The sequence below is a fragment of the Tasmannia lanceolata genome, unplaced genomic scaffold (assembly GCF_043159265.1).
Source record: "Tasmannia lanceolata isolate RefF3 unplaced genomic scaffold, GAP_Taslan_0.1 ptg000018l, whole genome shotgun sequence".
Taxonomy (NCBI): domain Eukaryota; kingdom Viridiplantae; phylum Streptophyta; class Magnoliopsida; order Canellales; family Winteraceae; genus Tasmannia; species Tasmannia lanceolata.
Genome location: NW_027518695.1, coordinates 6,022,409 through 6,036,522, shown reverse-complemented (window position 1 = coordinate 6,036,522; position 14,114 = coordinate 6,022,409). Strand labels below are relative to the sequence as shown.

Here is a 14,114-nt window from a genome sequence, read left to right as displayed (position 1 = left end):
TAGCATCATGGGAGTCGATCTTCACAGCTGGCTAGACACCCTTAACCAGCAGTTATTAGTAAAGGGGTGCCCCCATTAAAAAAAAATTTTAGGGGGGGTGTGTTAACAAAATTCATCATCGTTCAAAAAAATTTCTTGACTGAAAAGCATGCTCAATTGATTTATCACTATGAAGGTTCATTCTTTCTTCATGCACTTTATGAGAACCGACCAGTCCACTAACATTCAATGATGAGTGGTGTTTTGTTTCTTCTATAGCTCCAACAATAGTCATATTTAGCCTGATTTTTTTTAACAATTTTTTTGCTCAGAAATATTCTCTCCATATGAACGCATTTCTTTTACCATTTCTACTACTTTAGAAAAATATTCGTTTATACTTTCATTTCACACGATGATTTTCGGACTGTCAATGAAGAGATTGAAGCTTGATGTTTTTTTAATTACCTTATAACTACTGCTGAATTCTTGGTGGTTTTTACATTATAATTACCACTAAATTCATTGTGTAGAAGATCTCATGCTTTGATGGCTTTGTAGCTCCAATAATCCTTGGAAAGGGCTTTGGCACCGTTGAATGATGGAAAGGGCTTTGGCATCCTTCTTGTTGTTGTTTTTGTGTTGCTCCATTTAAGTATCATCTACTGGCTCACCGTACCCATTTTCCACCAAGTCCCAAATGTCTTGAGATAGAAATAGGGTCTTCATCTCATGCTCCAAAGTCCTAATTTTCTCCTCCAAAGATTGGCATGGTAGGCTTTGAAATGTTTAGACTTCTACGGTTAGTTGTTATGATAGAGAATTTATATGATGGGTGGCCGTGAAAACACGTGAAGTCTAAAAAAGTAGGTACGGCCCACTTTTTTTGATAACCAAACCGTTCATCTGTTTGGGCACAACGTAAATAGGTTGTGCCCCAAAATTGATTCCCATAGGATGATCCTAACCCTCCGATCTGAACTGATCTGAAAATGGAGATTTCCAAAAATCATTTATGGAATCTTCTACAGATCGGAGGGCCAGGATCATCCTATGGAAATGATTTTTTGGGCACAACCTATTTAAGTTGTGCCCAAACAGATGAACGATTTGGATCATAAAAAAAAGTGGGCCGTACCTACTTTTTTTAGACTTCACGTGTTTTCACGGCCACCCATCATATAAATTCTCGTTATGATGTAGCACCTTCAATAACCCAAATGCATAGAAGATGATCGATGCACGATGCTGATGAATGCTATGCGAAGAAATGAAGGGGGAGGAGAGACCTACGTTCGATTCCAATAACCAGACTATTGGGCTATAGTGGCAGAGGGACTTCTCCCAACAGGGAGCTGTCAATTGTGGTATTTCCCGGATTCACTCATCGGAGAAAAGGGATTAGCTTATAGGTCTTGTATTTCCCTGATACCACTTTGTTGAAGCACGATGAGTTGCAAATGCAACTCAAGGAAGAAGGAAAAAAACTAAAATAATGAATTTATCTATTTTCCTCTCCTTTTCCACATGGCCCTCAAGTGAAGGCATAAAACTCTTTATATAGACTTCTCTTGAACTCATCTCATGACAATTTTTAAATGTAAAATATCATTTCTAAGCCCATCAAATTTTCTACACTAATCATTACTACGCCTAGTCATTTCCTAGGCAAAGTCATTTACTGAACTGATCATTTCCCAGTCTTAGTCATTTTCTGAACATATCATTTCCATGGTGTACTCATTTCCCAGACTTACAAAATACGTATTTCCAAACATAAGAAATGTCTAAAAAGGAAATTAACTCTAAACACCATTTTTAAGTACATAATATGTGAATAAAATGATAGCTTCTCTTCAAGATGAGTTAGCCATTTCTATGCCATACTTCTTCATGATTGGAGTAGAATCTTTGCGACAAATTTCAGAAGTTCTTCCAGTCGCTGTAGAATCTGAAATTTCAGCAGTTCCTCGAGTTGCTGTTGAGTTTGTGTCACTGTCCCTCCACACAACCGAGCTCGTACTTGACATCATATGTTGAAATGGGTTGGGAGGCTGCATGACCATTTCTGATTCTCCCTGTAAGATCTTCACCACACTACTCATGGGTGGTCTCGCGCCTGGCGAGTACTGAATACACCATAGAGCAACCATGGACATCCTCTGAGCTTTCTCCATAGCCTTGGCCTCAATTCCAATATCGGCCACCAATCCCCCCAATTCACCTATTTCAAACTTCTCCCAAACCAACTTTGGAAACCATTCCTTACTTTCAGGCAGATTAATGTCGAGGTTTCTCCTCCTCCCAACAATCTCAAACAACAGCATTCCGAAGCTGTAAACGTCGCATTTGTGGGTTACAGGAAATGGCATCCATAGCTCTGGTGCAGCATAGCCAGGGGTCCCCCTCCCTCCTGTCATGGTTACATGACTGTTTCCCCTGTCACAAAGCTTAGCCAATCCAAAATCAGCCACCTTGGGATTGAAATTCTCATCAAGAAGAACATTGCCGGGCTTTATGTCGTAGTGAATTATCCTATGATGGCACTCTTCATGTAGGTATGCAATTCCCCTAGCAGTACCAATTGCGATTTCATACAGCTTTTCCCACTCAATATTTATGATCTTGCTGAACAAGAAATTGTCCAGGGATCCATTCTCCATGTACTCGTACACAAGTGCTTTCATCGTGGCACTGAAGCAGAATCCATAGAGTCTAACCAGATTGAGATGATAAGTTCTGCCAATTGTGCTTACTTCTGCCATGAATTGCTCTTCGGCTCTCTTACCCAAGCTTGCATTGAGAACCTTAACGGCCACTAGCATTCCCTCCCGGATCTCTCCTTTATACACTTGTCCAAAACCGCCTGAACCCAATTTGATGGCATAATTGCTAGTCAAATGAGCCAGTTGCTCAGGTGAAAATCTGATGGGTTTCTCTCTCACCATGTCTTTGAGAAACCGCTCAACCGACCCGCTTCAATTTCTGAAAGGACCATATAATCAGATGGAGATGGGTTCATTGCCGTGGGCGGCTTAGAATCAGATGGAGATGGGTTCATTGCCTTGGGCGGCTTAGAATCAGCTGGAGATGGATTCACCGCCACGGGGGGCTTAGAATCAGCTGGAGATGGATTCACCGCCACGGGGGGCTTGGAATCAGCTGGAGATGGATTCACCGCCACGGGGGGCATATAATCAGCTGGAGATGGATTCACCACCATGGGGTTCATTTCCATTGGGGGGTATGGATAAAAATACATTGGTTGTGCATTTCCTATCTTTGTCAGGCATTCATTTACGGCTAACACTATTGCGATGAATATAATCAAGGCCCCCACTGATGTAAATACTGCAAAATTTATGAAACGGGATCATGAGAATTCATTCCAACAGGATTATAGAAACTTATTGGGTTTAACTAACGAGTATAAATTTAAAATAATTTTACACATGGTTTGAGAGTTTTACACATGTTTTGAGACTTGCTTCTCAAACCATATGTAAATTTATGTTTTCAATACTCCTTAGGGGAGTGATAAATCGACTCCCCATGTGTCTTTCTCTCTCCTCTTTCTAACTAGAGGAGAGAGATAGACACATGGGGAGTCGATTCATCCATTTGGGGAGTCGATTTATCATTGCCCTACTCCTTAATAACAAAACCAAAACTTATTTTAGATTTGTATTGAACTTTAATATCTTACCAATAAAAATGGTTACGTTCCCGTCCATCGTGAATTATCGGAGGTTGAGATCTCCAAACAGAGTGAAAGATGACAATGGAGGGCAATGAACACGAAGTTTTCGAATTTGATAAGCTGTTTATTCCTAATTGGTGCCCTTCCACGACTCAAAAGTCTTGTGGAATTTTTCTTTGCAGAGAAGTAATATGATAAGGATTCCCTTGCCGTGTTGTATTAGAGGTGTGATAGGAGTGGCTATAATGGGAGCCTTGGTCCCACTATCATTTTCACCACTTGTTTGTCTTTGCCTAAAATAATGGTTTCATATAACATAACGGATAGTGACATGGCAACTTGTAGAAGGTTGTATTTAAAGAGGTGGGCCAATTGGCAGTAGGAAGGCTTCTGTAGTCCTGCCAAGAAACTCTTAATATTGCATAATGTAGCTTGCAGAAGCAAATCAAAAAGTTGCAAATAGATTTTGACAATTAATATAACATGTGAAGAATGTATAAGAATATTGTATGAAGGCTTATTTGGAAATGATCATGTGCATTTAACATCCCTAAAAATCTGGTAAGCATTTCCAAGCTATCATTTTGTTGGGGTTCCTCGCAAAAGCAATAGTCCCACATCGGACATTTGAAATGGATGTGGATGGGTTACAAGGGAATGGGCTCCCTCCCTCTAACAGCTAGCTTTTAGGGGTGAGTTCTACCTGGTTTAATTCCCAACAAATGGTATCAGAGCTGGGGCGTGGTAACTATCGGGAAGATCTCGGTAACCCCAGTGTGCCTCCGAGGACGGTGGGATTCCCTCGGAGAAGATCTCGTGGTTCCCACGTTGCCGCCGCGTGGAGGGGCGAGATTGTCAACGTTGCTTCCGCTTGGAGGGGGAGATTGTTGGGGTTCCACGCAAAAGCAATAGTCCCACATCGGACATGTGAAATTCTAACAGCTAGCTTTTAGGGTTGAGTTCTACCGGGTTTAATTCCCAACACATTTCTTGCAAATGCACATCGATCCCTCCGGTATTCGGAAGGGACACTAAAATGAAAGTGTAACTTCAAGATGAAATAGCCATTTCTATTTTATATTTCTTCATTATTGGAGTGGAATATTTGTAACAAATTTCAGCAGTTCCTAAAGTTGCGTGCGAATCTGAAGTTTCACCGGTTCCTCTAGTTGCGGTTGAATTTGCATCAGCTTCCTCCCACACAACCGAGCCTTTATTTGATACCAAATATTGAAATGGATCTGAGGCGGCGTGACGCTTTCTGCTTCTCCCTCCAAGATTTTCGCCATACTTCTCACAGATGAAGCCAAATTTAGTTTTGGTTTCTGCTTCTGCCTCCAAGGTTAGCGCTTCAGTTTCTCATAGATGAAGCCAAATTCATCTCTTCATTGGCCTAAATTGTCAAAATTTTCACAGGAGGCATATCTGAGAAGGCTCAAAACTGCATCGAATTTCCAATATGGCTCTACATCAAAGCCCAATCTTCTCTCCGGTGTTGGTCTTCCTGCTTGTTTGTCATTAATTAGAGGCATTTTCCAAGCTGCTTCCTTTCGCCTGTCTAAAAAGACTTCTTAATTTTCCATGGAAAAGGAGAAAAAGGTCACTCCCATTCATGTTGCTTATCTCAATCGTTAGGATGCAACATGCTATTTATAAAGAATAGATATTCTATATAAGGAATTAGCTAGCATCCATAGCAAAAGGCATTTCTCTGTCTCCTGTCAGAGCAACCACTTCGTGAATGAAGACAATATCTACTGAAAAGTGAGCTTGTGTGGCTTCTCTGACATTCAACAAACCATCAGAGAAATGCCTTTTGCGATGGACGCTAGCAAATCCCTATCACATTTCATGAGAATACAAAGTCATGATTTACAATCAATCCAGATAAAAAATATGAATTACAATAAGGAACACTTAAAATATTCTCTTGCCCAACATGGTACGAATTTGAAAGAACTTCCTTCTTAGGCTAGTCAATGATGGAACTGTTCATGACGTCAGCAATGCTTAAAATATTCTCTTGCCTAATATGACATGAATTTGAAGGAGCTTTCTTCTTAAGCAAGTTAAGGATGGAAAGGTTCATGACATAAGCATGATGTCGATGATAGCTTGAATTAGGAGAATAGTTATAGAAGATTTGAAGGCATCATCGTATGTCATGGTGTCTTTGAATGTGATACTATAACAATTCACACCTCGACATCAAGTTTTCAATAGTGGAAAGAGAATTATGGTCCACAACAAGAAAGTAGGATTTTACCCACGGTGAATCAAGATCGCCTGTATAAAAGCAAAATTATCCTCTGTTGAAATAATATACCGGTGGATTACCGGTTGTCATCAATCCACCGATAAATATGTTGGTGAAGCCTTTACCGGTGGATACTGTATCTACCAGTAAAGATTTGCCTTTACAGGCATTCATGACTATCACTAAACCATGATTATTATTGGCGTTAATGACCTAGTTTATTTTTCCTTAGACGCACAACCAATGCATTATTTTACTTAGAGGCCTTCTTCAGTAGTTCTCCAACTACCTGAATTGGTGGTCTTGTCTCAATCTACTCCACTTCCTTATACACCGATCCCTAATGCGATTAGGGATCCAACACCCAGCTCTACTAGACATGCATAGTCAGATCTTAGAAGTGTTAATTTGGTTCAAATAGACTTCATTCAAGAAGACAGCTGCCCCTTCAATATGCAGGCAGGGACTGCCTAAAATATACCAAAAATCATGACAAAAAACAGGAAAAAAGCTAAAAATCAGGAAACATAAAACTCTACTCAAAATAGAACAAGTTGTTTCCTGTTTTAGCGACTTCTCATCGCCGGAGACACTAGTTTCTTGTTTTTTGTATCCTAGTTTTTAGCCACTACACCCTCATCTCCACTTGGAGAAACCTATCTATCATGAAAAAATTCCTGGCAGCAAGACGTATACTTAACTCAACTCAACTTAGCCTTTGTCCCAAACTAGTTGGGGTCGGCTAATGAATCCTTTCGAAAATTTTCATGAAGAAGGTGAAAGAATCTACCCAGCTCAAATTGACTAAGTCTAATCCTGACACTAGTTGGGTTCATCTACATGGATCATTTTCTTCCATTCTCTCCTATCCAATGTCATGTTCTCTATTATGTTTCTAACCATCAAGTCTTTCCTCACCGTTTCTACCCAAGTTGTTTTCAGTCTGCCTATATCCTTACCTTTTTTTTATTGTGTTTGAAGGGGAAAAAAAGGAAAAAGAATATCCATTTCTCCAAGATTGGCAGAAAGCAGTTAAGAAGATTTGAAAATTACTCTTGAACAGAGGGGAGAGTGAAATTCTTGGTAACTTTAGAATAGACAGAAGGCACAATGATGAAAATCCAAAGGATCTGCGTGCTCCATTGGTGGAAGCTGTGGGACCATATGATTTAACATGACGGTTCCATCGATTTTCTGATGGATTTTGAGAACCAATTGTGAGTCCACAATTGGTTCTTCACAATCAATTCTCAAGAGGACTCACAATCCATTCTCAAGAGTGCCTAATCCCTTGTTCGTGAGGAACGATTGTGAATCCAAAACCGATTATTGGACTCAAAATTACATGTAAATTTGAATCAAATAATAGGTTTTGGGCTGACAATTGGTTGTCTTAATCTAAAGTGAAGAGGTCCTAAGGCCCTCTTGGTTTAAGATTATGACAACCGATTGTTAGGACTCAAAATTACATTTAAATTTGAGTCCAATAATTGGTGTAGCACTCACAATGGTTTTCGTAGTCTTAAACAAACAGGGCTTAAGTGTGTATAGAATGAGTGAATAATATTCTAAATTTTGTATTTTTACATCTCAAGCTTCACAAACCAAAGGAACATCCCTAATCAGCTTTCAATATGACTGTCCCTGCATACCATGATGACTAAATTCCAAGAAGGCAGAACTTTTGTGGGCATGCTCACAGAGGTAGCCTTCAGTTTAGCATTCCTCCTATATATATAATAAATGTGAATTTAAGTTTTATCTTTTAATGATAAGGGCCATAGATTCCAATCCCTCCCGACAAATTATGATAAATCCATGTGGACATCAAAATTTTGGCGTGCCTCGAGTGCGACCTGCCAACCCACAAGAGGTCTTTCAGCAGCCTCCACGCAAGCTAATTACCTTGTGCCCGGAGTGAAGTCTACACATCTTCAAACACCGAACGAGAATTACGCTATGAAAGCCCTCGTCTTCAACAAATTCAACTTTGTCTTCAACAATTTGATCGTTAATCAGAGGATTGTAGAAAGTTGTACTATTTTCTTTTAATTATAATATTTCTTTGTAATTTGTCTTCAAATTTTTGTGTTAGTGAATTTACATGAAATTTGTTGTCGACAATCCCTATGCTTTTTCTTAGGTTATATTTTTAGGCCATTGGTAAAAGCACGAGCAAGTTTTGACAATGGCACTACTCTCTTTGTTTATACTTGTCATATTAGTTGTTGGGAGCTTTTTAGGATTTGTTCTAGCCTTTGACAGCCGGTTAAAACATGTAAAACAAGGGTGGGTTCATCCCATCGTCACATGGTTGTTGTAGACACCCCATTTTGACCGGACCCAAGTTCGCTATGCTTGGGAGAAACCCCATCCGATCATTTCCGCCATGTTTTGCATTTTTCCGTGAGAGGTTGAGAGAGATTATTCATAAGAATCCAAGCGAGGGAGAATTTGGACCCGTTTGGTGGGCCCGCATTGAACATTTGTTTAAAATTCGAATCAACCGAGGGCCCACATTGTGGGGCCCGCGTTGTGGGGCCCACATTGTGGGGCCTCAGTAGGGCCTCTTGTGAGGCCTCTTATGAAGAACAATAATGATGGATTCTCCACTAAAGAAACATGATGGGCCCTCCACTAAGAAGAATGATGATGGATTCTCCACTAAGAAACATGATGGGCCCTCCACTAAGAAGAATGATGATGGATTCTCCACTAAGAAACATGATGAGCTCTCCACCAACACATCTCTCTCTCTCTCTTTCTCTCCCTATATATATCTTCCTTCCCATCCATAAGAAAAGGAGGAGAAAAGGAGAGATTTATCTTCCATTATCTTTTTCTCTTCCATTATCTCTTCCAATCACTCCCTCCAATCCCTTTCCCTATATTCTTCTTCCATTATCTCTCCCAATCACCTCCCAATCCTTCCCTCTAAGAGAAAGTGAAGACGGCGGAACGGATCGGCGGCAACATTTTTTTTGGGGGTTTTCTTTGCTAATTGAAAGGGTAAGACAAAGCGTATATCCGAGGATTACTTACCCTAGAGACAAGGAGAGCTAGCAAGGTTGGTATTCCAAAACCCTCTTTCATATATCTTAAACTAGAAGCATGCTAGGATTGAATTTGTGATTTATTTTTATTTTTTCTTATTGTTATTCAAAATATGTTTTTTTCAATCTCTGAGTGTTTTGAACATTAAGAAGTGTAGAAATCTGGAATTTCGAAGAATTTTGACTTCGTTTTGACCGTAATTTGACCTTTTGAACTTTACCCTCAAAGGGGTAAAATTCTAAAGATTGAATTTAAGAAGATGTCAACATAGATCCAAAATCAATGAAAATTTAAACATAACATAATTGTAAGATTTTGAATTATTACGAATTTCTTTATGAATTCTTGATTTGATTTAAAGGGTTTAAAAATTCATTTAACTCTAGGGGTATTTTTGGAAAAAACCAATTTTCAAAACCTCTATAATGTTTTCAAAAGTGAAATTTGGATGAGATGCAAATTAAATCTAATCTAATCTCCCGTGAATTTTTCAAGATTTTTGGTTGCTGTTGGATATTTGTTTATGATTTTTTACGTAAAATCATGCATGCTGTATTAAATCTGATAAAAATAGTAAATTGCAATGAAAACTTCTGAAAATATTTGTTTGATAATTACTACTGGAATTACATGTTTTCATAAAGTTTAAACTGATTTGGATTTGATTTACTATGTGTTTCTTTGTTAATTCATAATCTGGATGGATATTTGTAAAATCGTAAATTAATCGTAAATCATTTTTAAAATTTATGAAACTTTTACAGTAATCCTTTCTTATTGTAATACACATACTATAGAAATTTCATATTGTTTTGAATTGATTTGCTATACGTTACTGTGTTAATTCACAATCTGGACAGAAACTTTCAACATTGAAAAACTAATAGCAAACCACATTTAAAATCTATGAAATTTTTATTATAATCTTATATAATTAAGGAGAAGTTACTGTAAAAATTTCATCTTGTTCTGAAAAGATTTGTTATATGTTGATGTGTAAATCTACAATCTGAATTGAAACCTTTTAAAATCCTTGAGTAAATTGAATTAAAATCAAATTGTTTTAAAAATTTCCAGATCATAATATTCCATCACATATTCAATCATTAAATTATCAAAATAGAAACCTTAGGAATCACTGATTTCCTTTGTAAAATCCTGATGCTGTGATTAGTTTGTATGTTTTATTTTCTCATCACATTTACTCAAACTTAATCTAACAAAACCTGAAGGCATCATAGATTGCGCGAACTTATTGCACACACTTACATCACTTGCATCTAAACCCCTGCATCTCACATGCACACACGTCCTATTTTAGGAACCCGGAGTGTTATCTAGCATGGTTGACTGGGATTTCATCACCTGGTGCCTCTGTGCTAGAGAAGCATTCCACCCTTAGCCTAGTACCTTTATGGTACGTAAACGGATCTCTTGTTCACGTACTGATACGCCGGACACTGGTACAGTATATCGAACATGGATTCGCGCTAAGGGAACTCTTGGCCTTACCCCTAGATTAACCCACACATGCATGTAGTATACGAACACATGTGCATCACGTGTGTGAGCCTAGTTTAGGATATCCTACCCATTTGTGTCTAGATTAGGCCGTAGTCCATCTTCCAATGGCTACGATCGGTCCTAGGTACACAAACAAAGTCATGAGTCGAGATCCTTTCTCCACTCCGCTAGATTAGGGTTAGGGTTGATGCCTTCAGGTAACACTGATAAAATGTGCGAAGATTAAAAAACTTTTCCTTTGGGGTTAGGATGTAAATCCCATTCATTTCCAAAGATCTCATAGGATTAGTCATTCATGATCCATCCGTTGAAAGCAATCTTATGCTATCTCATCTCATCTTGATCACATATTTTCAATCTTCTATTATCTGATTCGATCGTGTTTCCATCTCTTTTAGAGAGTCTTTTGACTCATCTGTCTTTAGTTGTTGTCAGTAGAGTCTTTGACTCGTACTCCTTTTCTTTTAGGGAGTCTTTGACTCATATATCCTTTAGTTGGTGTTAGTGGAGTCTTTGACTCGTGTTTTCATCTCTTTTAGAGAGTCTTTGACTCATTTATCCTTTAGTTGGTGTTAGTGGAGTCTTTGACTCGTGTTTCTTTTCCTTTGGAGAGTCTTTGACTCATATATCCTTTAGTTGGTGTTAGTAGAGTCTTTGACTCGTGTATTCATCTCTTTTAGAGAGTCTTTGACTCATTTATCCTTTAGTTGGTGTTAGTAGAGTCTTTGACTCATGTTTCTTTTCCTTTAGAGAGTCTTTGACTCATTTAGCATTTAGTTGGTGTTAGTAGAGTCTTTGACTCGTGTTTCTTTTCCTTTAGAGAGTCTTTGACTCATATATCCTTTAGTTGGTGTTAGTGGAGTCTTTGACTCGTATTTTCATCTCTTTTAGAGAGTCTTTGACTCATTTATCCTTTAGTTGGTGTTAGTGGAGTCTTTGACTCGTATTTCTTTTCCTTTAGAGAGTCTTTGACTCATATATCCTTTAGTTGGTGTTAGTGGAGTCTTTGACTCGTATTTTCATCTCTTTTAGAGAGTCTTTGACTCATTTATCCTTTAGTTGGTGTTAGTGGAGTCTTTGACTCGTATTTCTTTTCCCTTAGAGAGTCTTTGACTCATATATCCTTTAGTTGGTGTTAGTGGAGTCTTTGACTCGTGTTTTTCATCTCTTTTAGAGAGTCTTTACTCATTAATCCTTTAGTTAATGTTAGTGGAGTCTTTGACTCGTGTTTCTTTTCCTTTAGAGAGTCTTTGACTCATTTATCTTTTAGTTGGTGTTATTGGAGTCTTTGACTCGTGTTTCCGTTTTTAGAGAGTCTTTGACTCATCTGTTTCATTTGCAGTATTATTAGAGAGTCTTTGACTTCGTTATCTCATTTCAGTGTTATCAGTTGCTCTTATTAGAGAGTCTTTGACTCGTTTATCCTTTAGTCGCTTTTATTAGAGAGTCTTTGACTCATTTATTCTCCAGTTACTGTCATTAGAGAGTCTTTGACTCATTTGCTCTTATAATAGTATTATTAGAGCATAGTTGATTTGCCGTAAGTGTTTGATAGGTAGAGAGTTCGTTTCGAACTACGTTGGCTTGATCCTCTTCCACGAGGTACGTAGTGCAGCTTGGGATCCACATCCCAAGTCCAGCCAAACCTTTAAAAATAAAAATTTTAAATCTTTCAAAGTTACAAAAATATTCAAACCATTTTCAAAAAGATCTTCCTCTAGAGTTAGGAGTATGTCCTAGCTGTTTAGGTAGTGTTCTAGAGTTAGGAGTTTGTCTTGATTTGTATTGATATGGTATGTCCTGTCGTGTGAGTGTCCCTAGAGTTAGGAGGCCTCGAGTCGATCGGTTAGACATTTAGTCGAACCGATGGCTAGACTAGGCATATAGTCATCCCGTGGTTTTCATTAGGTTGCACGGCCTAGTTACACATAGGATTGTAGGAACCACCTGCATTAGCTTAAGGCTAATCAATCTGCATTTAGTTAGGGCATATAGGATGTCCTAAAATCCACCATTCATTGGAATTTAAATAATAGTTCAAGAAGCTTTAATAACTAGTCCGGTCTTTTAGATCGAGTCTAGGATAGAGGTCTAGGTGTCTTAGGCATCATAATTTTGAATAGGGCATCGAACTACGTGTGCTCCGATTCTTCCCGAGGCCGGGATACGTAGTGCAGCTAGGATGGATGGCCATTCTGGTCCGAGTCCAGTCCTGCATTAGAGTTAGGACTTGTCTTGTCCCGTCATACATAGCATAGATTTGTGTCTCATGTTTTGATATGTTTTCTTACTTTCTTGTACTGATACTATACCTTTGGTTGTAGCTTGCATGTGCGTGTCCACCAGAAACTTAGACACCCATTAGGCATGTCACTCATAACCTAGCTTTGCTTAGGTGGCACATTTTTCATTTCATTTTACGTGTTTATTTCTCCATTCTCAGGAAATGCATGCTTAGGTAGACGATTCCTGAGGATTGTTCCCATTTCACATGATTTTTACTCAAACTTCTTTGGAATTAATGAAAATGGCATAAGAGACCAAGTGCTTGCACTCGGGCGAATTGGGGGTGCTCTCAGACCTTCCCCATTCGTAACCAGGCACGAACCCATATATATTTCTGGTTATCCATTGCACAGAGGATTTGATTTTAGGGTTCCATGGCCTATCCATGGATGGCGACTCTGAGTTCTTTTTAGGTACATCTCGGTTTCGAGCCCTGGCTCCTGATCAGGATGTATCTCATTCGTTTTGTATCGCCACTCGTGCTATGCTGTGAGGGTGGCATCCGTTTCGAGAGTTCCTTGGCAGAGCTCTCCTTCACATTGTGGAGATCTTAGAGGATTGCTGTGGGGACCTCGCGTCCCTCGCCGCACTCGTCCTCTCCGGTTTCGAGCCTCGGTTCCGGATCAAGATATATCTCTTTCTTTTTGTATCGCCACTCATGCTATGCAGTGAGGGTGGCATCCGTTTCGAGAGTTCCTTGGCAGAGCTCTCCTACACGTTGTGGAGATCCAGAGGGTGTTAGGGACTTGTTCCCTCACCGTCCTCTCCGGATCGGGGTCCACAGTTGTGCTGTTATCAATTAGATGTGATATGAGAGAGAGAGAGAGAGAAATATGATTATGAAATAAGGAAAGAGGGTGGAAGATTCTGTCGTATCATTTTTGTGCCGCACTAAGGCAGAAGCATGGCTCGATTTAGGTCCCTCTTTCTGCCTTCAAATATAGATACAGATAAAAAGATATGTAAACTTACTGAAAGACTCACATATAAATGGGGTTGGGATGTGAGAGGAGATGGTGGTGGAACTAAGGTAGAAGATGGTGCTGACGAGTTGGTCGGTCGGATTTTGGGGGTTGAGGGTGGTGGAGAGATGGCTGCAAAGCCCTTTTCACTCTCTCTTTCTCAGCTCTCTCCTCTGCTCTCTTAACAAAATAAGGATCTCCTCTGCTCTTTCATATTTGGGGTCTTATTTTTCTCGTTTTGGAATCAGTTGGGTCCCCTCCAACTCTATGGCTGAATTCATTCAGAGTTGGGCCTGGACTCCTTGGAAAAGGAAAGGCAGAACGCTGTGGAAGATGTGTCTCCTGGCCTCAT

General features: G+C 39.2%; 1 pseudogene across 1 annotated transcript; it reads right to left on the bottom strand.

Moving 5' to 3' along the window:
* Positions 1–1,656: 1,656 nt before the first annotated feature.
* LOC143849996 (rust resistance kinase Lr10 pseudogene) lies at positions 1,657–3,885 on the bottom strand (annotated as a pseudogene). Its single transcript, XR_013235929.1, has 2 exons — positions 3,686–3,885; positions 1,657–3,330 (listed from the first exon to the last, which is right to left on the bottom strand). The product of XR_013235929.1 is annotated as a rust resistance kinase Lr10 pseudogene (transcript).
* Between the last annotated feature and the right edge of the window lie 10,229 nt (positions 3,886–14,114).